This window comes from Zingiber officinale, chromosome 3B, assembly GCF_018446385.1.
Source record: "Zingiber officinale cultivar Zhangliang chromosome 3B, Zo_v1.1, whole genome shotgun sequence".
Lineage (NCBI taxonomy): Eukaryota > Viridiplantae > Streptophyta > Magnoliopsida > Zingiberales > Zingiberaceae > Zingiber > Zingiber officinale.
In genome coordinates this window covers 11150768-11175892 of record NC_055991.1, presented here as the reverse complement: position 1 = coordinate 11175892, position 25125 = coordinate 11150768, and the positions used below count along the sequence as shown (strand labels likewise).

Below are 25125 nucleotides of genomic sequence, written 5' to 3'. Positions count from 1 at the left end.
ACTGAGCGAAAGAGGTTTAGGCAACATCCAGAGGAGGGTCTGCCATGACAAGAGAGTCCGCGATGGGAGGGTCGGCAATGATGGAAGGATGCAAATGCAATGACGATGACGGGCTGCTTCTCATCTGATGCTGCCCTCCCCGTCTCAGCACAAACTAATGTTAGGAGATTGTTAGTGTAATCGTCTTTGAATCAAGGTTGACTAAGCTTGAGTGAATTCGAGTTTGAATTTCGATGTTTAGATAATATATGAGAAGATGTCAAGGTTGACCGAATATTTGATAATATGTGAGAGAGAAGTTAAGTAGGTCTTGAAGGACTAAATACTTGACAGAGAAAGTCCTAATTAGAGGTTAGGATAGGTCAAAGTCTTAATTGAAGGTTAGACGAGGCAAAGTTTTAACTCAAGAGTTAGACAAGAGAAAAGTCCTAACTATAGTTAGGCAAAGGAAAGTTCAAGTGGGTTAAGGAGGACCATAAGTTGGCAAAGGGAAGTCGGAGAACTGTATTTGGTGATAAGAAGTCCAACGGAAAGTTGGTAAAGAGAAAGTCCAAGTGGGTCAAAGATTAACTGGACACTTAACCGTCGTAAATCCAACAAGGAGTTGGTATGAAACGAGAAATTTTGACATAGCAAAATTCCGAAGGTCATAACTTTTGACTCGAATATCGAAACAAGGTGATCTCAGATACAAAACGAAACTCGTTTAGAGCGACTTTTTATTACTTACTAATCGATTAGGTAATCGATTGGAGGGGTCAATCTATTAGGTAATCGATTGGTTCACGAAACAAATTATAAAAGGCGCGTTAATCAATCAGATAATCAATTAAGGTCAATACAATCAATTGGTTGATCGATTGTGAGGTTTCTCGCGATAATCAATGGCTTCTGAATCAATCAGATGATCGATTAAAGTCACTCAATTGATTAAGTAATAGATTGGGAGAAGAATTTCGCGACAAACAATAAATCAATTGGCTAATCGATTGAGAGAAGTCCGCGAGCAAATAGTGAGTTTCTGAATCGATCAAGTGATCGATTGAAGGCTCATAATCGATTATGTAATCGATTGGGAGAAGCAGAAAAGAGTCATTGCGAGCTTTGGACAACTGGATTTGACGTGGCAATCGATTGAGGGTAAGGTCAATCGATTGGAGCCTAATCCGCGGATATAAAGACATTCGCAAGGATTCAAATAAACTTCTTCTTCTCCGCTATTCATCGCTGGTTCTTGGGTGTTTGGGGGAACAAATGCTGCTACATTTTCCACCACCAATAGGCTATTTCAAGTTAAGAACAAAACAAACTAAGTAAATGTTCATGCTATAAATAGTTTTCGATTTCTTTGTAACATAGGTTGCGGTTCTTGTTTGTATTTCTTGTATTTGATCTTATACGAGATTTCTTTATCTCCGAATTATTTTTAAAAAGGAGTGTTTTTCATAATGGAGTGTACGTAATTTGTGGATTCTTGATTAGTCAACTCAAAGCGGTAGATATATTATAAGTTTTCTGTTGTAATAAATTATTAGTAATGGTAAATCCTAATATTAGTGATGATTTCGAGTTTTCTCGTTATAATAAATTATTAACAAAATGATTGGAGCTAATCATTCTTGCATAATTTCTAAAGTATCCTAACAACTGATTGGAAGGTTACGGGAAAAAAAGTTAGGGAAAATTATTAGACTATTTTATTTTAGTGATTCAAACTCATTTTAACATAATAATTTTACCGTGGTTCTTAATTTTCCTTTCAATTTGTAGAGCTAAAATAAAAAAGAAAAATCATAGACTGTAAATTTATCCGTTTAATATTTTAAAATTCTAAATGAAATTAGACACATGCTAATACGACTGAATTTAAAATATAATTAAAAATAAACTCAAAAACGTGACTTAGATATATTTAAGTGAATTGGCACTATGAATTTTCTTTAAAAAAATTCAAAATTAAATGGTATATTTTTAAATTTTAAATGATACATTTGCAAAATTAAAATCATAAATTTGTGAGAAACAAAAATATTTTCAAAATATAAAATAACATGCCTTTACAATATTCGATTTGAATACTAGTAAAAATCAAATGAAAAATTAAAGCCCTAAGGTAAATTATAAATTGAAATTTGCATTTTATATAAATTACGATTTAATTTATGATATCCAAATTATTCAACGAGATTGGTGAATAATCAGTTAATAATCAAATTCTTCAAACCATTTAAATCAAAACTAAATAAATTATTTTTTTTTAATAAACTACCGAAATTTTGTAAAAAATAAAATTCAGATTTTTTAATAGGAAATAGGAGGAATAGAAGAGCCATGAATTACAAAATTAATAATTTTAAATTTTTGGTTTTGATTTGAACATAACCGAATTTGATATAATCAATTTAATCAAATTAACCAATTTAATCAAAATAATTGATATTTTAAAAAAATAAACTTTTAAAATAATAGAACTAAACTCGATTAAATCTTTTCCTTACCCTAGTAATATTAGATAGTATGTTTATGATATTAGCAATTCAAACCAATTTTAAAATCACTTGATAATAATTTTACAGCTAATTAATTTTCCTTTCAATTCGTAGAACTAAAATAAAAAAGAAAAATCTTGGTGTCATAAATTCGTGAGAAATAAAAAATAACATGTCTGAAAAGTTCTACAATGATATGGACTACTTTTCATTTGTCGCCGTAAATCCGTAATCTCCAACTCAGTACAAGAATGATTAGTAAGTTACGGATATTAGACTATTTTACGTAGAGGAGGTTATTTTCACGAACCATTTTAAAGTCCAGATGACTTAACGAGTTCGGTATTTTTAATGACATATATGATTTACCTGTATAAATTACAAGTAAGCTGAACAAAAGAAGACAAAATCAACACTTCCAGCCTCCGCTAGTACACACACGACCAAACGTAGGTAAGACTGCATTTGTAGAGATCTAGTCCATCATATCAAACCAGACGACCAAACGATGGCCCGCGTCCGACACGTACGATTGACCTGTTGGAATTAGTCGTCATGCTTGGCCTAGGGTTGGTTATATCTCGATGAATCCTGGACCCTACCTCTTTATTAGTGTGGTGAATTATACCCTACCTATTAAATAGATAAAATTTAACTCATCCCATCAATAAATAGGAGGGTTTTCTCTGGTCGATAAAAGAACACCTTGCGCATCTTATTGATTTTTAGAAGTCATTTTAAAATAAGTTTAATATTTTAAGAAAATTAGTTTTTTTTTTCAATATTTAAGACTTTTTTTTATAAAAAAATGTCGTTATAAATTACAAATTTAATTTATATTATCCAGACAATCTCACATCAATGTAAATTACTTTTTCCACCCCTCTGACAACCCACCCCCTCTCTCTCCTTTACTAAATGATTTTTTCACATATCTTTCTTTAAATAACAAATTATTTTTTTCTAATTTTATTTACTTCTTTAAATTTTTTTCAATTGTATTTACTTCTTTAATTTTTTTAATAAATTTTGTTTATTATTTTTTCATCATTTTTTTTTTATCCATATTTTACTTTTAATTTTTTTATAAATAATAACCCCTAAAATCTACTATTTAAAAAAAAAAAAATTACAAGAGATCAATCCTCTATTCCAATATCACCTGCTCTTATTCCCACTCGTCGCCTCAGCCCATCGTCGGTGACACCGCCGGAGGCCCTTGGTTGTCGCCTCGATTAAAATTATATCATAGGGGGAAGGTGAACGTAGTGAGGTAGCATCGGCGCGATCAGCGTCAAAATTTTGTCGGATCTGAGCAGACTTTCCTTCACCGTCGATTTGAGTCTCTGTTTAGATTCGGTCGAATACCGATGTCGATCGTGTCAATGGCGATCCTCCTGGGTTCACCTTCCCCCTAGGGTATAGTTCTGGTCGGGACGACGGCTAGAGGTCGCCGATAGTGGGCTGAGGCGACGAGTGGAATACAGGGACAGAGAAAATTAGGGACATAGAATCCGATCTAAGATTACAAATATGTTATTCTTGTCGAGAAAATACTTAATAAAAAATAAAAAAAATGGAATAAAAAAATAGTATAAAGGTAAATAATATGATGGAGCGGGAAGAGAGGGTGTGGAATGTGAAAATATATAATTAAAAAATAAATAAAATATTAAAAAATTAGATTATTTTTTAATATTAAATAAATATGATTTATCATGATAAATATATAATAAAAAATTATTTAAAAAGTATAAAATTGATAAAAAGAACTGATTAAAAAATAAAACCGTTAAAAAAAATTTGATAAAAAAACTGATTAAAAAGAAATAAAAATTTGTAAATAAAAAACATAGACGCCGAAAAGGGATATAAAAGTCAAAAAAGGGTGGGACCGGGAGGTGAGAGTGTCAGGAGAGAGGGGAAAAGCAGGTCTCCACATCAATGTGGTAGAACCCTAAAAATCCCGTAGGTTGATCGAGGCGTTTGGATATCTCTCTGGCTGTCCTGGCTGAGTAAAGAGATCATGGCTGGAGCAAGTGCAGGAAAGCGGATTGATTGCCTTCTGCCTTCCACCTCTATCGGAGGATGATCCGCTGCACGCAGAGAAGCAGGTGAGTATTACTAAAGCCTCACTGAACAAGGAGCCGTCTTTTTTTTTGTTTTTGTGTTTTGTTTTTTGTTTTTTACACTGCGGAAAAAAATGATGCATTTTGCTCTATTGCTCGAAGAACAAAAGAGCTTTTGGCTATCCGTTGTTAGACTGGGGTAGAAATCTTTTGCCAAATTCAAGTATCGACCTTCTTCAAGTATCCACTGTGTTTTTACTAGCAATTGCTGATTTATTGGCTTATCACTTATCCTAAAAAATCAACCTGTGCATTTAAATTTTAGTAATTTCCTTTCATGTTTGGATCTTCTGTAGTACAAGAATTTTACAGGTATACATTACTGACATAGATGGATTTTGAACATAAGAGCTTCTTCTGTAGTACCATGTTAAATTTGATCAACTCATCACTTATACCAAAGCTCAAGCTTTTAGATCGTAACAATGTCATGTTTCCTATACGAGTGTTCAGAGATGCATTATTTTTTTTTTCTACATAATAAATTGTGTTGGTTTACTTCATTTATGGTTAAAAGTAAATTATATCAGGTATATACCTCAAGACTGCTGGCTGTTAGAATGTTGAGTGTTGGTTTTTTAAAATGCAGCATTATGAGCTAATTTGTTTAAAATTGTTCATACAATTTTGGCTCTTGTCAGAGGTTATTGGATGTTAGACAACTGCAATTCAAGTTAGTTCTGCTACTGCATTCATCCATTGATGAGGTGCTTCAAATAGCGGATAAGTTAGTTCAAACTGCAAGAATATTGTACACGAATGAGTTACAATGCTTATTCTATCTTATACATCATCTTGATGCATTTGTTATGCTTGAGTGATGGATTATCTAGTTTCTTTGATTGGCAGATAGAACTCTACTTTGCTGGAGATGATGAGATTGGTCCATTCAGCCCTAGGAATAAGCTTAACTTTATACTTGCACACCTGAGCTCTTTGATTTCAAATGTTAAGTACTCGTCCATTGAAGTGCTTCATCTTGCACACAATACAATATTTGCTATGATTAAAACTGTGGGGGACAACAACATTAACACAATGACGGCTAAAAAGTTTGGTACTGATTCTGAAGAGCTATTGTTGAAGTGGGGGCAAGATCATGGTCTAAAAACAATGTTGTCAATAACTTGTAAGTTTGCATTTGAAGGTTCATTTTCAAAAGTAGACTAGCTTCTGTAGATTTTTTTTTTTCAGTTACTCCCTTTCTTTTATAAAAATAAAATAAATAAAGTCAGGTGTCAACTTTGACAAGAAAGTTTGATATAAGCAGATAATGTGCAGATGTTATTGGCATTTCATTATAATGATCGAGCATTATTGTGTCAATTTTTGTTTTCTTGTATCAACAAATTTGTTTTTTTTTTGAGACATGTACGTGAGTGGTATAAAGGAAAAAGAGCTTCTGTGTAGTATTGGAATGTTCTTTCAGTTTACCTTGTAAAGAGAAACTTCACATTCTTATTGGCTATAGATTTTGAGGAAGCTGGAAGAGGATCAGTTGCACTAGAAGATATGAGCATTGGGGGCATTGCTTTAGAAATCCCAGAACCACTCATCATATCTGAGGACCTTGTTTATAATTCTGGCATGGTATGCTGTTACAATTCCTGCTACTCTGTTTTTTTTTGTCATTTTGGGTACTTGATCAGATCTTGTCAAAATTGTAACGACACACCCTTGTTGAATTTCAGTTTGCTTTACTCAAGATATAGTGGCAATTTCATATTGCCTACATGTTGACATGTGCCTAAACTCATAAAAGGTAGGTCTTACATGTTTCATTGCATAGTAATGTTTGAATTTTTCAGTTTCCTTACTTCAGTTTAGGTATGTTCTAATGAAAAAAAAGGACAGTCACTCTGAAAGACATTTTTCTGCTCCATTAAGCTTTTGAAACTACATTGTTCATTTTTCTCTGATTTCCTTATTGTTAAATCAGAGAAATGTTACTCTGAAAATTGCTACATTGTAGGTTTTTTTTTTTTACTTTCGGTTCTGAATGAAATGTTAGATACAGGTCTCGATTGCGAGGACTTGCAACTGCATTCATTCTTTGCTTCAACAGAAGCAGCGGGAAATTGAATTTAGAGAGGGCTCTAATGAACAGAAACAAAGGTGAAACTGTGTTTTTTTTGTTCATTTGGTATTTCTAGCAATTTTTATTACTAAATTTATTATGCTATTGTTTTGGGTTAACATTGGCAAAGGGCCACTAAGTTGGCATGTAACTGGAAGTGGATTTTTCTGGTTATTCTCGTTCCAAGTTATGATTTTTATTTGTTGACTCAATATTCATGAGATTTATAAGGGACCATGGATTTAAACTTGACAAACTAGGAATCAGTGTCTGATGATTTTCATGTCCATTCCTTTTTTCTTAGTTGAGTGTTAGCAATTAAAAGATCCATGACTAATTGTCTGAACTTATAGTCGACAATCACAGAAATGATGGATGATTTTTACCTATATGCCTTTCTTCATAGTTGAGCACGGTAAGGAATTGAAAGAACCCTTGCCAATTGCTTCAACTTCTGTTCATCTATTCAGTGTGCTCAAAATCCTCAAGTCCACCAGTGATGTCATTTTCTTCCCTTCCTTTTCCTTTCCTTTTCCCATGCACATCTACTTGTAAAATAAATTGACATTCTTCTTGTTCTTACATAGGCAAAATTTTCAATTTTTACTGCAGAAAACTGTCAACCAAATAATGATTAATTGGTCAGAACTCAGAAGTCATAAATGACCATTCAATCTTTTTTTTTAAGATGTTTTCTACAGATTGCAATCTGATATTTCAAGATTAGAGGCAAAAGTTGAAAGACTTGAGGCACAATTAGCTACAAAGGATAGGGAGCTAGCCACTCTAACCTGAACGGTTGTCAAATTGGATTTATTTATTTATTGGCATTTTTGTTTTAAATAACTAAAAGTATGTTCAAACAGGAGGCTAAAAATAACGCAAATCTGAAAGCTCAAATTGAGAAGTTGTGGCAGGAGTGAGATGAATTCCAAAAGATGATCATTGGAAATCAGGTGGAATTGTGTTTTTAGGATATTTTTCTTTAGTTCTGACCACATATTTTAGTTAAATGTGCCCCTTGATGTTGTATAATATTTGTGTTTATTTTCTCTTTTTCTTCACAACCATGTATCTCCTTATAAGCAAGTGCGTACACAACAGACACATGAAATGAAGGAGGAAAAGGAATACATAAAGCTGCAAGGCTTATGATTTCCATTGTATTCATTCATTTCCACAACCTTTTCTTTTTATTGCATAAGAATGTTATGGCTCATGTTTAATACATAAAACAATGCTTCATCAAACTGAAGGCTGGTAGAAGAGACTAAAGGAAGTGTTAGTTGAGGAAAAAAAGGAATCTCAGTCAGGCATGGAGATAATGAACCTATTACAGGTACTCATTGTGCTTATACATGTGATCCATGCATATCGATTTCATAATTCCTGCATTTTGCCAATTCCAATCTCGGTCAGGCATGGAGATAATGAACCTAGTACAGGCACTCATTATGCTTATACATGTGATCCATGCATATCGATTTCATAATTCCTGCATTTTGTCAATTCCAATCTCGGTCAGGCATGGAGATAATGAACCTAGTACAGGCACTCATTATGCTTATACATGTGATCCATGCATATCGATTTCATAATTCCTGCATTTTGTAAATTCCCATTACCTGTTGGACATACTTGTATGGTCCTGGTCAGCTGATCTTGTCAACAAATGTCTTTTCTATGTTCTTTTTGTTATTCCTTTTATTTCAATACACTTCATTGCCGTTTCCAATGATTAGAGATGTCTCCATCTGGAATTTACTCCATCTGAATAAACTTACTATCACTTTTACCAGAAAGAAGGACGTTAGCATGGGACATGGAATGGAAAGAAGGCTGACAGTGACTTTTATAAGATGATAGTAAGAGAAATATCAACATCTCTAAGCAAAAATTGTTGGGGATTTTAGCTACTGGTATTTCAATTCTCTAAATCCATCTTCAGGTTGATGCATATGAGGTGAAGAAGCAAGATCTGATGGCAGAGAACTCTGATCTGAGGGCTTTCTTACGTTCTATGCATTAATAATTTATGATTTTAAATTTAATTCTTATTTGATTATTGAGACTCCTTGTGCAGTTGAAATTTAGGATAATGTCTATCCATATCTCTATGATGATTACATGTCAAATATCATGGCAGGATGGGGGCCGTAGGATGCCCTTTCTTTTAATTTTTTCCATTGTGTTTGTGATAGAAACCCAGTTCCAGATGTGAACCTGGCTTCTGGTGGAAATATGCTGGATTATCTGGATCATGAGGCAAACAGGCCTAAAACATGAATTGTATATTCCAAGAGGGCTAAAACACAAAAAAGGGCAGTAGGCAGTTTATATTGTAGAGCCAGTTATGTCTTTGTGGTAGTTATGTTTTCATGTTTAGAGTATGTGTGTGATTATAAGTTAGTGGGGAAGGGATCTAAGAATTATTATTAAAAGAGAGTATGGTCTTTGGCTGGTGGAGAGAGTTTCTCTATCAGATTTGAGTGTTCTTGTTGTACTTTTTTTGTTAACTCTAATACAATTCTGTGTGTACCTTTATTCTGAGTTTTGGAACCCTAACATTGGTCCGACCTGCCGGATGTAAGAGGGGTTGTATGCTTAGAAGGAATGCCAAAGATGTGGGTTAATGTTTTGGAAGAGAGGGTGACGACGCAAGGAAGTATGGAGGAAATCAGAGGTATTATGCAACAATTGATGTATGGAGTACAACAACATGGTTCTCTTTTACAAGAGATCAGCAAGCAATTAGGAATAAGGGTTGAAGCAACACCATTGAAGGAGGCATCAATTTCTGTTGATGAGCCATCTCAATCTGAGCCTCAAGAACATCAAAGTGATCAATTGGAGGAGTACAGTATGTCTATTAAGAAAGTAGAATTATCAATGTTTGATGGTTGGGATCTAGTGGCATGGATTACTAGGGCTGAAATTTATTTAGAAGTACAAAATACTTTTGATGAAGTTAAGGCCAAGTTGGCACATGTAAGTATGGAAGGCTCTATCATTCATTGGTTTAATCTTCTTAAGGAGACTGAATAAACACACTCTCATTGCTCGTTATGGAAGGCATAGACATGAAAATCCTTTTGAAGAATTGGCAACATTAAAACAAATTGGAAATGTGGAAGAATTTATTAAAGCCTTTGAGTTGATTTCTTCACAAGTTCTACGTCTACCAGAAGAGCAGTATATTGGCTATTTCATGATTGGATTACAACCTCATATATGAAGAAGAGTTCGAATGCTAAATCCATTGTCTAGAGGGCAATTAATGCGCATGGCAAAGGATGTTGAAGAGGAACTGTTAGAGGATAGGGGGATTTCACAAAAGACATTTGGGAAGGAGAAGTTATGGAGCAATTTTGGCTGGGGTTCGGGCAGTTTTAGACCATATGTTGGGAATAATTCAATTCAAAGGAAATTGGGTCAGTCTTTTCAAATGGGCAGAACTAGTACAACATCAGGATGGGGTTCCAAAAAGATCCGTGCCTCTAAGGAAGCTAGTATTGCAGGTTCCGCATCAAATAAAAATCCTTTTTTCTCCCAAGCCTCTACAGCACGAAAAGGAGAAGGAGATAAGCGAGGGTTCATGGAAAAATTAAGAGGAATTCGTTCGATTTCTACCTAGAATTATTGGAACAAAGGGCCAAGGGATTATGCTTCAAATGTGGTGAAAAATTCCACCCCCTTCACCAATGTGCAGAGAAACAATTGAAGTTATTAGTGTTAAAAGAAAATGAAAGATTAAATTCAGATGGAGAGATAGTGAGTCTTGAGGCAAAGACTTCAGAAGATGAGGAGTTAGAGTGTAAATTTATGGGATTATTGGGTATGAATTCAGGTAGAACCATGAAGTTAGAAGGCAAAATAATAGGGATTGATATTGTGGTGCTTATAGATAGTGGAGCCAACCATAATTTTATTTCTCCTCAATTAACTGTAGCTCTCGGATTGAAGGTGCAAGAGACAAGGAAATTGGGAATTAAACTTGGTGATGGACATAAAGTGTTTACTAAAGGTAAGTGCCCGGAGTTATACATTCACTTGGGAACTTTTGAGTTGAAAACAGAGGCATATGTATTAGAATTGGGAGTTTCTTAATTGAAAACATTGGGGAAAGTTGTAATGGATTGGAAGGAGATGACTATGCCGTTCCATCATGAAGATCTTTTAGTCACTCTACAAGGTAAGTTGGAGGCAGCGAAGAAGAGTAAACAAACAGGAAAAAGGGGGTCTGCTCCCTATATTGCCTTTTGCAAGGGCATTCTCTTACTATTGATGAGTTTTTACAGGTAGCAGAGGGAGTTCTTTCTCACACAACATTACTATCAGAATTAGAATTGAATGCATCACAACAACTGGAATTATCGTAGTTATTGGAAAGATTTTCTGCAGTTTTCGAAGAAGGAAACAGGTTGCCACCTAAGCGAAGTCAACAACATGCTATATTGTTGCAAGAAGGGTAGAGTCCTATTAGTGTGCATCTATACTATTACCCACACCATCAAAAGGAGGAAATCGAAAGACAGATTCAAGAAATATTGCAATCGGGGTTATTTGGCCTAGTGTAAGTTCTTTCTCTAGTCATGTTTTATTGGTAAAAAAAGGATTCATCATTCAGAATGTGTGTTGATTATATAGCATTAAATAAGGTCACAATTCTAGATAAATATCCTATCCCTGTGGTAGTTGAACTACTTGATAAGTTATTTGAAGCTATGATTTTTTCAAAAGTTGACTTGAAATTGGAGTATCATCAGATTAGAGTAAAGGAGGAAGACATTCATAAGACTGCATTTCGCACTCACAATGGAAATTATGAGTTCTTAGTTATGCCTTTTGGGCTCACTAATGCCCCTTCAACTTTTCAAGTGAATGATTTATTTAGACTGTTCCTTCGTAAGTTTGTATTGGTTTTCTTTGATGATATTTTAGTGTACAATTCCAATTGGCCTACACATTTGTCTTATCTTTCTATGGTGTTGGAAGTTCTTCTTTAGAATCAGTTTGTGGCTAACTCCAAGAAGTGTAGTTTTGGCACGACAACAGTGGAATATTTGGGTCATATCATTTCCGGACAAGGTGTTTCAGTTGATCCTTCTAAATTCAATATATTTTGGATTGGCCGATTCCAAAGAATGGCAAAGGAGTAAGAGGTTTTTTTGGGTCTGATGGGTTAATTTGTAGAAAATTATGCTAAGGTAGCTAAGCCTTTGACATAATTGACTAAGAAGGATAATTTTCACTAGGGATCAACTTCTTTAGAGTCTTTCTTGGAACTCAAAATACTCTTGACTAGTTTCCCAGTTATTGCATTTCCAGATTTTTCCAAGCCTTTTGAGATTGAGTGTAACGCCTCTGGAAGAGGAATTGGCACTGTATTAACGCAAATTAGAAGACCAATTGGTTATTTTAGTAAGGATTTATCAAAAGGGAATTTGTCAAAATCTGCATATATAAAAGAATTGATGGCTTTGGTTTTGTCTGTTCAACATTGGCGTCCCTATCTTCTTGGGAGACCTTTTATAGTATATACTGATTAAAAGAGCCTTAAACATTTACTACATCAGTGGATCACAACCATAAATCGACAATATTGGATGGCCAAATTATTAGGTTACCAATTTGAAGTTATTTACAAATCAGGTTTGTTGCTGATTCATTATCTAGAATATATGAAGAAGGTGAATATCACTGGTTAGTGTCTTACCCTTCATGGGAGGAAAGTGAAAATCTTATTGAATAAGCTAAACAAGACCATCAATTGCAGGAAATTATGGCTGATTTAACCAATAATCCAGGTTCTCTCATCTAGGTTTTGAGATGCAACAAGGAGTTCTATACTATAACAATAGACGTGTTATATCTGCTTCATCTCGGATTGCTCATTATGGAAGGCATAGACATGAAAATTCTTTTGAAGAATTGGCAACATTAAAACAAATTGGAAATGTAGAAGAATTTATTAAAGCCTTTGAGTTGATTTCTTCACAAGTTCCACGTCTACCAGAAGAGCAGTATATTGGCTATTTCATGAGTGGATTACAATCTCATATCCGAAGAAGAGTTCGAACGCTAAATCCATTGTCTAGAGGGCAATTAATGTGCATGGCAAAGGATGTTGAAGAGGAACTGTTAGAGGAAAGGGGGATTTCACAAAAGACATTTGGGAAGGAGAAGTTATGGAGCAATTTTGGCTAGGGTTCGGGCAGTTTTAGACCATATGTTGGGTATAATTCAATTCAAAGGAAATTGGGTCAGTCTTTTCAAATGGGCAGAACTAGTACAACATCAGGATGGGGTTCCAAAAAGATCCGTGCCTCTAAGGAAGCTAGTATTGCAGGTTCCGCATCAAATAAAAATCCTTTTTTCTCCCAAGCCTCTACAGCACGAAAAGGAGAAGGAGATAAGCGAGGGTTCATGGAAAAATTAAGAGGAATTCGTTCGATTTCTACCTAGAATTATTGGAACAAAGGGCCAAGGGATTATGCTTCAAATGTGGTGAAAAATTCCACCCCCTTCACCAATGTGCAGAGAAACAATTGAAGTTATTAGTGTTAAAAGAAAATGAAAGATTAAATTCAGATGGAGAGATAGTGAGTCTTGAGGCAAAGACTTCAGAAGATGAGGAGTTAGAGTGTAAATTTATGGGATTATTGGGTATGAATTCAGGTAGAACCATGAAGTTAGAAGGCAAAATAATAGGGATTGATATTGTGGTGCTTATAGATGGTGGAGCCAACCATAATTTTATTTCTCCTAAATTAATTGTAGCTCTCGGATTGAAGGTGCAAGAGACAAGGAAATTGAGAATTAAACTTGGTGATGGGCATAAAATGTTTACTAAAGGTAAGTGCCTCGAGTTATACATTCACTTGGGAACTTTTGAGTTGAAAACAGAGGCATATGTATTAGAATTGGGAGTTTCTTGATTGAAAACATTAGGGAAGTTGTAATGGATTGGAAGGAGATGACTACAAGGTAAGTTGGAGGCAGCGAAGAAGGGTAAACAAACAGGAAAAAGGGGGCCTGCTCCCTATATTGCCTTTTGCAAGGGCATTCTCTTACTATTGATGGGTTTTTATGGGTAGCAAAGGGAGTTCCTTCTCACACAACATTACTATCAGAATTAGAATTGAATGCATCACAACAACTGGAAGTATCACATTTATTGGAAAGATTTTCTGTAGTTTTCAAAGAAAGAAATAGGTTGCCACCTAAGCGAAGTCAACAACATGCTATAGTGTTTCAAGAAGGGCAAAGTCCTATTAGTGTGCATCCATATTGTTACCCACACCATCAAAAGGAGGAAATCGGAAGACAGGTTCAAGAAATGTTGCAATCAGCATTATTTGGCCAAGTGTAAGTTCTTTCACTAGTCATGTTTTATTGGTAAAAAAAAAAGATTCATCATGGAGAATGTGTGCTGATTATAGAGGATTAAATAAGGTCAGAATTCTAGATAAATACCCTATCACTGTGGTAGATGAACTACTTGATAAGTTATTTGGAGCTATGATTTTTTCAAAAATTGATTTGAAATTGATCAGATTAGAGTAAAGGAGGAAGCCATTCATAAGACTGCATTTCGCACTCACAATGGAAATTGTAAGTTCTTAGTTATGCCTTTTGGGCTCACTAATGCCCCTTCAACCTTTCAAGCAGCAATGAATGATTTATTTAGGTTGTTCCTTCGTAAGTTTGTACTGGTTTTCTTTGATGATACTTTAGTGTACAGTTCCAATTAACTTGCACATTTGTCTTATCTTTCTATGGTGTTGGAAGTTCTTCTTTAGAATCAGTTTGTGGCTAACTCCAAGAAGTGTAGTTTTGGCACGACAACAGCGGAATATTTGGGTCATATCATTTCCGGACAAGGTGTTTCAGTTGATCCTTCTAAATTCAATATATTTTGGATTGGCCGATTCCAAAGAATGGCAAAGGAGTAAGAGGTTTTTTTTGGGGGTTGATGGGTTAATTTGTAGAAAATTATGCTAAGGTAGCTAAGCCTTTGACATAATTGACTAAGAAGGATTATTTTCACTTGGGATCAACTTCTTTAGAGTCTTTCTTGGAACTCAAAAGACTCTTGACTAGTTTCCCAGTTATTGCATTTCCAGATTTTTCCAAGTCTTTTGAGATCGAGTGTAACGCCTCTGGAAGAGGAATTGGTACTGTATTAATGCACAATAGAAGGCCAATTGGTTATTTTAGTAAAGCTTTATCAAAAGGGAATTTGTCAAAATCTGCATATATAAAAGAATTGATGGCTTTGGTTTTGTCAGTTCAACATTGGCGTCCCTATCTTCTTGGGAGACCTTTTATAGTATATATTGATTAAAAGAGCCTTAAACATTTACTACAACAGCGGATCACAACCATAGATCAACAATGTTGGATGACCAATTTATTAGGTTACCAATTTGAAGTTATTTACAAGTCAGGGTTGCTGCTGATTCATTATCTAGAATATATGAAGAAGGTGAATATCACACTTAGTGTCTTACCCTACGTGGGAGGAAGGTGAAAATCTTATTGAAGAAGCTAAACAAGACCATCAATTGCAGAAAATTATGGCTGATTTAACCAATAATCCAGGTTCTCATCCAGGTTTTGAGATGCAAGAAGGAGTTCTATACTATGACAATAGCTTGTTATATCTGCTTCTTCTCCTTTGATACAATTACTCCTAAAGGAATTTCATTCTTCCCCTTTAGGAGGACATTCCAGTTTCTTGAAAACTTATAGAAGGTTAGCAGGTCATCTTTATTGGAGAGGTATGAAGCGTTGTGTACAAGAGTTTGTGTAATCTTGTGATGTGTGTCAAAGACACAAATATGATGCAACCGTTCCTGGAGGATTACTCCAACCTTTTTCGGATTCCGGACCTAATATGGGATGACATCTCTATGGATTTTATCACCGGGCTTCCTCAATCAAGCAGGCATGAAGCTGTTTTTGTTGTGGTGGATCGGTTATTTAAATATGCACATTTTATTTTGTTGAAACATCCGAATACAGCCAAGACCGTAGCTGAATTGTTTGCTCGAGAAATTGTATGACTCCATCGAGTTCCTAAATCCATTATTAGTGACCAAGATCCATTATTTGTTAGTCACTTTTGGAAAGAAATATGTCGACTGTAGGGCACAATGCTTAAGATGAGCTCTTCCATCCTAAAACAGATGGACAAATTGAAGTCTTGAATAGATGTTTGAAGGGATATTTACGTTGTTTTGCTTTTGAACCGCCTGAAAATTTGGCTTATTGAATACCATGGGAAGAATTATGGTATAATACTTCTTTTCATATATCTATTGGTAAAACTCCTTTTGAAGTAGTTTATGGTCGAAAGCCTCCTACATTAACTCGTTTCTTAACAAATGAAACTAAAGTTGAGGTAGTGGCAAGGGAGTTATTTGATAGGGATGAAGCTCTCCTTCAACTTAAATACAATCTTTCTAGGGCACAAGAATATATGAAAAGATATGCTGATAAAAAGAGAAAGCCACTACAATTTGCAATAGGAGAATGGTGTTCCTTAAATTAAGGTCCCACAAGCAGCACATGGTTTCTAGGAGGATTAATCAAAAATTGGCAGCAAGATATTATGGATTTTTCCAGGTTATTGCAAAAATATGGAGAGGTTGCATATAAGCTCAAACTTCCCCCTCATTCTCGAGTTCATCCCATCTTTCATGTATCGTTACTTAAGAAAGCTATTGGAGAATATAATGTACAAGTAGATCTATCCAATGGACTGGAGGTGATACTTGAAGATGAAGTGGAACCCGAATATGTGATTGCTAGTAGACACATTGTTCATAATGGCGAAGTGATTCGTCAATGGTTAGTCAAATGGAAGGCCAAGGACATGATTGACACAATGTGGGAGGATGATTTCACTCTTAGAACTCAATTTCCTCATTTTAGCCTTGAGGACAAGGATAGGGTTGTAGCAGGTGGTAATGATAGAAACCCAGTTCCAAGTGGATATGCGTGACTTTCTAAATGCTCCAAATGGCCCACCACAACAAATTAGTGCTCTGAATGAAAAACAGGATGCAAAACCTCCTCAATCCCCATTAGGTGGAAAGATGGGTTGATATCTAACTCCTTTCCTTTTAAATTTCTGAGAGTCTGTATGGGTATTGGGGAAAAATTTTCTTCTAATAGATAACTTCCCTAATGGATTTTTTAGCAGGATGTCTTTGATCTACCTTTCCATATGGCCAGAGATCAGATAGAAGAGAGCTTGTGGACTAAGATGTCTTCAATAAAGGTCTGATTACTTGGTCCTTCCATAAGAGCTTTTTTCCCATCATTTATTTATTTATTTTTATATTTTTGGTTTAGGATTCATATAGTCGACTCCACCTAGTGGGATAAAACTTGGTTGTTCTTTTTTGTTTTATTTTTATGGTTCTTCTTGAGGCAGGCGAGGATGACACAATTGCAAGATGAGCAAAAGGAAGCAGAAGTTACTTGTGAGGCAACTGAAAAGGAACTTGAGCTTGAAGCTCAGCTTGTTGAAGCTAGCAGCATCATTCAAGAACAGGTCAAGATTTTCTTCCAATCATATTGTTTTTTTGGTGTTCCAGTGCATTGATGAATATGCAATTTTAAAACTGTGGTGCAGTTTGACTCTATGGATATAATTCTCGAAGTAATGGGAGAAAGTTTTTCTTGTGGACTTATAAGTTATATTTTTTTAACATGTTGAGAAAGTATATTATCTTTTAATGTCATGGTCATGATTACATTATCATATAAGATGATAGGTTTGTTACTGCATCAAATCATCAACATTTTTTTTTAAAAAAAAACTTAATGCTAAGATACATTGCTAAATTCGGTAAAGTGTATCTTGAAATTACTTTATGAAACAACTTTATCATGTGTATTCGTGTAGTATTTGGTAAAATTATACTTAGAAAACATTTGTTGCCATCTTTATATATCCACACCTTAAGTTTTTATATTATTATTCTGAAACTTATATGTCATTAATTTGTCATATGTTTGTAAAAAATGGACCATAATTTATAGGCAATATTACCTTATGAGTCAAAAGTAGTGTTTATTTTATACATTGTAAAATTTTATCACTATTCCAGAAAGTGATTGCATATATTGTTATGTAGGCTTATGCAAGTATTATCTTACTAATGAAATATAGTATTTGTTTTATATATTATAATGTTTTATTGCTATTTTGGAAACGGATTGCATACATTGCTTGTAGTACATAGGCATATGCTTTGAGACAATACTTGCTTGTGTTTGAGGCTGCATATGGTATAACCCACCCAAACAAATTCTAGTTTCTTGAGTTCAAGTTATTAGTTTCTGAGGTTCATACACAAAATAATTTATATGGAACTGTGTTTCTTAGAATACTTAATTTGACATGTTCTTTAATAAATGTAATTTTCCCTACTTGAATTTCTAAGATAATCAGATATATGGGAGATGTAAACTTACAACAAATGATCTTGTGTGTCATTGCCAATATAATTTACATTTAATAGAATATGGAGTGTGTGCTTGATGTATGTTAGCATAGTCTCATACCAAACATGTTATGTGTTAAATTGACTGCATGTTGCTTTTATACATTGTTTTTTAAACCTTCATTTCTATATTAGTTTATTTAGAAAATCATTATCACTGAAATACTATTTTAATAATTTAATTAACATATAAATAGTATTATTCTATTAATATTTTGCAATGTATCTACAAGATACTATAAATTTAGTATTAACTATCATTTCATTAGCAAATATATTATCTCAGTAAATTATTATAAAATTTAAAAGTAACAATTTTGATATAACCAATTATCATAATCGTCTTCATCAAGCCAATTATCATCAAAGACTATTTGTCCCGACTATTAGGGGTATGTTATATGAATCTTATTTCTTTATTGAGTTGAAGTCCAGGATATCACTTGTTTGTTTTCTGTAATATGAAATATTTTAATGTAATCTTTTTATTTTACTGATAACTTAATGAGTTTCACTTTTAAATATTTTGTTAACTTCTTGTTTTATCATCAAGCCAATCATAATATGTTCTAATATATTGTGATTGTTATTTTACCACAAGATCAGTAATTTAATGCTGAAAATTACTTTTTTGAGAAGTTATATTAGTTTTCTTGATGATTCAAATTTTTTCCCCTGAAAAGCATCTTTCAATTGTATCGCCTCATCTGGATCGATAAAATGGCTGTGAAGGGGTGCATTGACGAACCTTATCTGTTGGATACCAAAAAGAACATGATGTTCTTTTAAATTACTTAGCGTTCTCATTAAAATTTTCTTAAACTATTTGACTTTTCTCTCTCTCTTTGCTCTTCAAATGCTTAATTCTTATTATTCTATTACAGGCTTCAATAATGTCAAAACATTTTGCAAAGACTGATAAACCAAGGTGAGTCCATCTCTCAGAGTTTATCTTGATTATGTTTGTCTGAGTTGCTTTTATGATATGATTCTTTTTCTTCAGGAGATTGAGCAGTCATTTTGATGCTGCATCAGCAGAGGTACGTAGGTTATCATCTTGGGACCATTTTTTTGTTTCTTATGCCTCCTTGTGATCATGGGACTAACATGTCTGGATTATTGACGATCCATTAAGATGTTTTTGATCCTTTTAAATGCCAACTTCTGATATATATATATATATAAATCTGAAAATACTGTCTTCGACAAGTCATCTTTACCGGAATTTAACCGGTCTTTTTCTGCTTACAGAATGGTACCAAAATTTCTATCACATTTTTCCATATGCCTACTATTGATAGTGTACATAAATAATTTAATATTTATTTAACTTAGCTGACAAATATGTGAGACTTGCCATTTGAGATTGTGTGACTACCTACAGTAGAGGAAAAAACCTGGCCACAGGGTAAACTAAAACGATCCTTTTTTTTTTGTTGCCTGAAATTACTATATGAACTAGAAATTTGAGTTATTACGGGTTCCTTCATCTCCCTGTCAAATATTAGGCTACTTCAGTTTTTGCCTCTTCTCCTACTGTACGCTACTGCTTCTTTCATTACTCATCATATGCACCAGCTTTTTCTGATTATGTATGTTATGAATTTTCTCTTTCTCTCTCCACACTACAAAAGAGTGTTTCTGCAATGATTTCCAAAACCATCATGAGCAGCAACAGATAGTGACGGTGAGGTAAATCGTCCCAATTATTCTTTTTTTTTTTTTATGATGGTTGTGACAGTGAAATTAGCATTACAAGTGGACCATTGGAGACAGATATATCAATTGTTCTTAGAGTTAGACTAACCCTTCGTGACAGTGTTGCGACAGTATTGTTGTCGTTGCAGATGCCTAGGCTTTGTTAGGGTTAAACTCCTGCATTGATTGCTGTAGAATGATTAATCTTTGCCTGTGCATTCTTGAAACTTTCTAGCAATCAATTACTTAGATATTATCTTTTGGGAACAAATCATTAATGATTTTGGCATGAGCTGGTGGCTGTACCTCAGCAAGACTTTTTTTTTGCAAATTCTCATGAAACATAATTGCACATAGCCACCATATACATTCCGGAACACCATAACATGAAGTAAGTATTAATTTCTAGTCATTTCCTTTAGAAATTGTTATCATTTCAAATCTAATTATTTTCTATTTTGCAATCCTCATCATCATACAAGTACTAATCCTCATCTTTCTTAATTCTAGGAAGTGTAAACGCTCATATTACCATGATATGCTGATGGAGTTAAGGAGCCTTTTTATTTGTTTTGCCTAGATGGCCAAGTCATCTTCAAGCATCAGAGATGGTATAACTTCTGAGAAATGATGTTTAACGTTGTTAAAATTAACAAGCAGCATGGATTCAGAATAGCCTACTGAATCCACCATCGTACTTGGTATATTGCACCTTAGAAAATCTGGATCATTTAACCTGTGAATATCTTGTCGTATATCAAGAAACTTGGAAATTGCAAAATTCAACACTGTCATTTCCGTGATCGTTTTACAATCTTTGATATTTTAAAGATTATTAGCATATCATGTCTGATCAGTGCACAAGTATTCCAAAGCTCTTATGTGAGACCTAGGACAGTTAGTTTGAGAAAGGGAACTGTATGATTGCAGAAAAGGTGAAATTGTCATTTTAGCAGTCCTAAAGTGGCTCCATACATTGTGGAAGAGGATAAATTACGGAGGAAATTTTGCACTAGTGCAGCGGTCTTTGTATTAGGAGGTTAGACACCCTAATGAGATATTTTTGTATTGACCCCAAGTGGTACCAACTACACTAAGATATATGGGAGCGAAAGGGAATTGTATGACGATAACACATGACAAATTCCAAATGATAAATATTCTAGATGTTAATTTTATATGCTTGTTACTTCTTACATGCTCATTAATATGTTTTGTTGTATATTTTTGATATTTTATTTTAGAGCTCGATATGATATCTAATGGCTCTTACATTACATATACTATCTGCTTATGTTCTATTTTCTTTAAAAAAGAAAATTTTGATTATTAATTTGTGGAAAGCTCAGAAGATTTGTCCTGGATTTGTTATTACATTCTGCTGTGTGCTTGTAGTTAGATTTTTGTTGCCACAACCATTCATTTCAGGCTACCTAAGTTGCACAACAGAGTTAGTTTGAATAATAACAGGAATAACTGAATATCGCTTCTGTGCGAAAATAGATCAATCAGCTTGATTGGATTGTTAGCATGCCTAGATCACCTAACCCAACCTGAACCTATCAGCCCAGTTTGCTCGGTACACCTGACTCATCCGACCAATTTAACCCCCTCAACCAACATGATTTGTCCGACAATGTGACCTTGACCTACTCAGCTTACTCGACCTTCTTCACCCTCTTGGCATGCCAAAATTGATTGTCTCACTCAAGCATGGATAAACAACTGAACGATTAAGGATGGCAAGTTAGCAACCCTACCTTGTTTGTTTTTTCATAAAAAAAGTTGGACAATAAAATCTAAAATAAAGTACCTTAATTTGTATATATCTATTATGATATAAAATTTATGTTGGGTAAGCCGGTTGCAATGCAGAAATTAAATTTATCACAACCATTAGCTATGCATATTTGTGTTATTTTATTCCTTATTTCATTTATGTATATGGGTGGGTAGGGGTGTTAAGTCGGATTCCGTTTGTTTTTTATTTTAAAATTTATAAATTGTTAAATTGACTAAATTAAAATTTCATCAATTGACTATTATATTGTAAGCAATTGACTAATGTATCTGTATAGTAACTATTCAACTCAATCGATGATTTAACTATTCAATATCGGTTGACTGATGACGCCATCAATTAATCCGTTAATTCAGTAATCAATCAAATTAATTGATTTTATATTAGTTCAATTTATCTTAAAAAAATTGTATTTTAATTTGTTGATTCAATCGGTTATGTTTAGAACTGATTACCCACACCTAATAATAATTATCTGCCAATTCAAATGGTTGGCACTAGATCATAAATTTTTAACTACTGGATTAATAAGAAATTTCTTTGATATATATTTTTATGATAATTTTTTAATCTGACCCTTATGATATTTAAGGTACTAATTTAGATTTTTATAATTTCTTAAAATATTAAGATTAACACATGTAGAATTTTTTGATTTTTCAATTTGATCTTTTAATTTTTCATTTTCATCCTTTAGTATATCATATATTTCTAAAGGACATGTATCCGCTAAGATTGTTTTCAATTCTAAAACTTAGTATTTTTAGAGTTAAGCTTATATAACGATCTACTCATAGATTTAATACCTGAATATAAAGTGTCAGGAGGTAATAGACATACCTCACTTAACAGATCCGATTTGAAGTTGGTTACGTCCTCCTCACTACTGCTTTCTTTCGTTGTGGCTCCTCCTTCATCTATGCTCTCCTCTTGGTGACTTGCCATCAGTGCTAGTCCAACATATTACTCTAATTCAGATTCTGATGATGTATTGTCCCAAGTTGCCTTCAATGTCTTGTGCTTGGCCCTTTCTTGTTGTCCTTCTTTTTCAGCTTTAGACAGTTATCCTTGATGTGTCATTCTTCATTGCGATTATAGTATTTTACCTTTCTTGCTCTTCTTTTCTTGACCTTCACTTGATTAAATTTATTAGATCTAAAAAATTTCTTAAATTTCCTTACTATAAATATTGTTTCGTCATCGTCGAGGGAAGTGTCAGCGTCTGATTCATCTTACTTGGCTTTTAGGGCAATATTGTTTAACTTTTCTATTTCTTTAGTATCTACACATCGACACTCATAAAGTTCGAAAGTAGAAAATAGTTTTTTAAGCATACTTATCTCGAGATCCTTAGAGATGTAGTATGCATCTACTAAAGCTGACCACTCTGGAGTTCTCAGAAAAGCGTTAAGTGCGTATCAGATAGAATCTTGGTTCGTTACCGATTCTCTGAGATTGTTGAATTGGGTGATCAGTTCTTTGATCTTCGCATGAAGTTATGCTACCTTTTCTCCCTTGTTCATTCGGAGGTTCGTTAGTGGGCTTCGGAGGATGTCCCATTTCGCTAATTTGGAGTTGTAGCTTTCGATCCAGCTAACCTCCTGGGGCAGAAGAACACTAACTAGATGGAATTCTACTTTTTCCATTAGCCACGAAGTCGTTTTGCTCCTTCTTTGTCCACGTGTATTCTTTATCGGCTCTGTGCTGATCCTTAGGTGCTATAAAACCATACTTTATAATTAACAAAATTTCAAAGTCAGTTTTGAAGAATACCTCCATACACTTTTTCCACGTCATGAAATTTCCCTCGAATCTCAGTGGGTAGATGCTAGATCCGGCCATTTTTTGTGCTTCGGATGACGGTTAGTCCTTCTGAAGCGTCCTAGCTCTAATACCACTTGTAGGATCCGTGCGGCCAGCAAGAGGGGGTGAATTGCCTTGAAAATAAATTTAAACTTTTCTTGTCCTTTTCAAACTAAATTAGAGAAACACTTGCTTGTAAAAGAATTAATTAAAATAAACTAATTAATGAAAGAAAGAGATGTTGGTTTAGCAGGGTCGACAAGAGGGGGGTGAATTGCCTATATAAAAAAATAAATTCCTTCTTGTTCTTTTGATTTGATCAACAACATAATAATAATAAATAAAATAATAAAACTGAATAAAAGTAAGAGGATAATCTATTTATTTAGTTACAACCTAGGTGGTTGTTAATCTAAGGTATTGAAGAAAGCTCCACTCGAAAAACTCTGTTGAAGGCGGAGTAGCCTATTATAGACATTTACAGCTCACAGAATAACTAGGAAGTGAGTACATGACTTGTAGTTCAGTTGTAGTTTCTTTCCTAGGTCTAGGGGTATTTTTATAGCCCCTGAAAAATCTTATCCGAGGCTAGAAGGCGCCTTCAACAAGGCTTTATCTTTACTAACAGTTAATTTTGCTCAGTCCAAGGCGCCTTCAAAAGGTTAAAGGCGCCTTCTATGGGTGGTTGAAGGTGCCTTCCCACAGAAAGGCGCGGAGGGGCCTCCAACCTCATTGAGGGTGCCTCCAGCAGCTCCGTAACTCCCCTTTGGCTCTTCTGCTGCTCCGATCGCCTGGGTGATTTCGTCCATCCGGAATTGGGTTCTCCCAGACTCATCTTTCAGCCTTCTCCTTGAGCAATCTTCGTCCCTAGCTTCTCATCCATCAGACTGTTGTGCATGTCTTTCTCGTCCATCGGTGTACTCTTTCGCAGCATCTCATCCTTCGGATGTACCGAACCCGTCAACTCCCTTCCCGTGCCATCATTCCCATTAGCTGTGTCTTCCGCTCGACTTCTTGTGCTCCTAAACTCCTGCACACTTCTACACAAGGATCAAACACAATAAGACCTAACTGAATTTGGTTGACCACATCAAAACTACCCCGAGGTACTTACAAGATATACATAATTTACTTGGTTCGTAATCGAAAAAGATTGGTAATCGAAGACTATGAAAAGTTCACTAGAATTCTCCTTCGGTCGGAGTATACTCTTACAACATTGACAGCTCACAATCAAAGTAGTAGAACAAAAAAGCAATTCAAGTACAAGTGTTGATCTCTACTACTGAGACCAGAGCTCTATTTATAGTCTACTGGTCAAATATGACCGTTTACAGATGTGGCAGCTTCGAGCGGCTAAGCGTGGATAAAATTTTATCCACGTCGCAATGGTTCTCAATGGCTCGCAATAGAACAACCTTATTGGGTCCGGGCACTTAGACCGCTCCAGACGCCCGGACTGTGCTAATGTAGCTCGTTCGAAGCGTTGTCAAGGGAGGCACCCCTAGGCTGCCCCAAGGGGTCTAGGTGCCCGGAGCAGTCTGGGCCGCTGGAGCATTCCGAGCGTCTAGAGCTGCTCCAAGCACCTGAAGTTGTTAACCTCTGTTGG

General features: G+C 34.7%; 1 pseudogene; it reads left to right on the top strand.

Annotated features, from left to right (window-relative positions):
• Positions 1–105: 105 nt before the first annotated feature.
• On the top strand, positions 106–19146 carry LOC122054677 (annotated as a pseudogene).
• The last annotated feature ends 5979 nt before the right edge of the window (positions 19147–25125 follow it).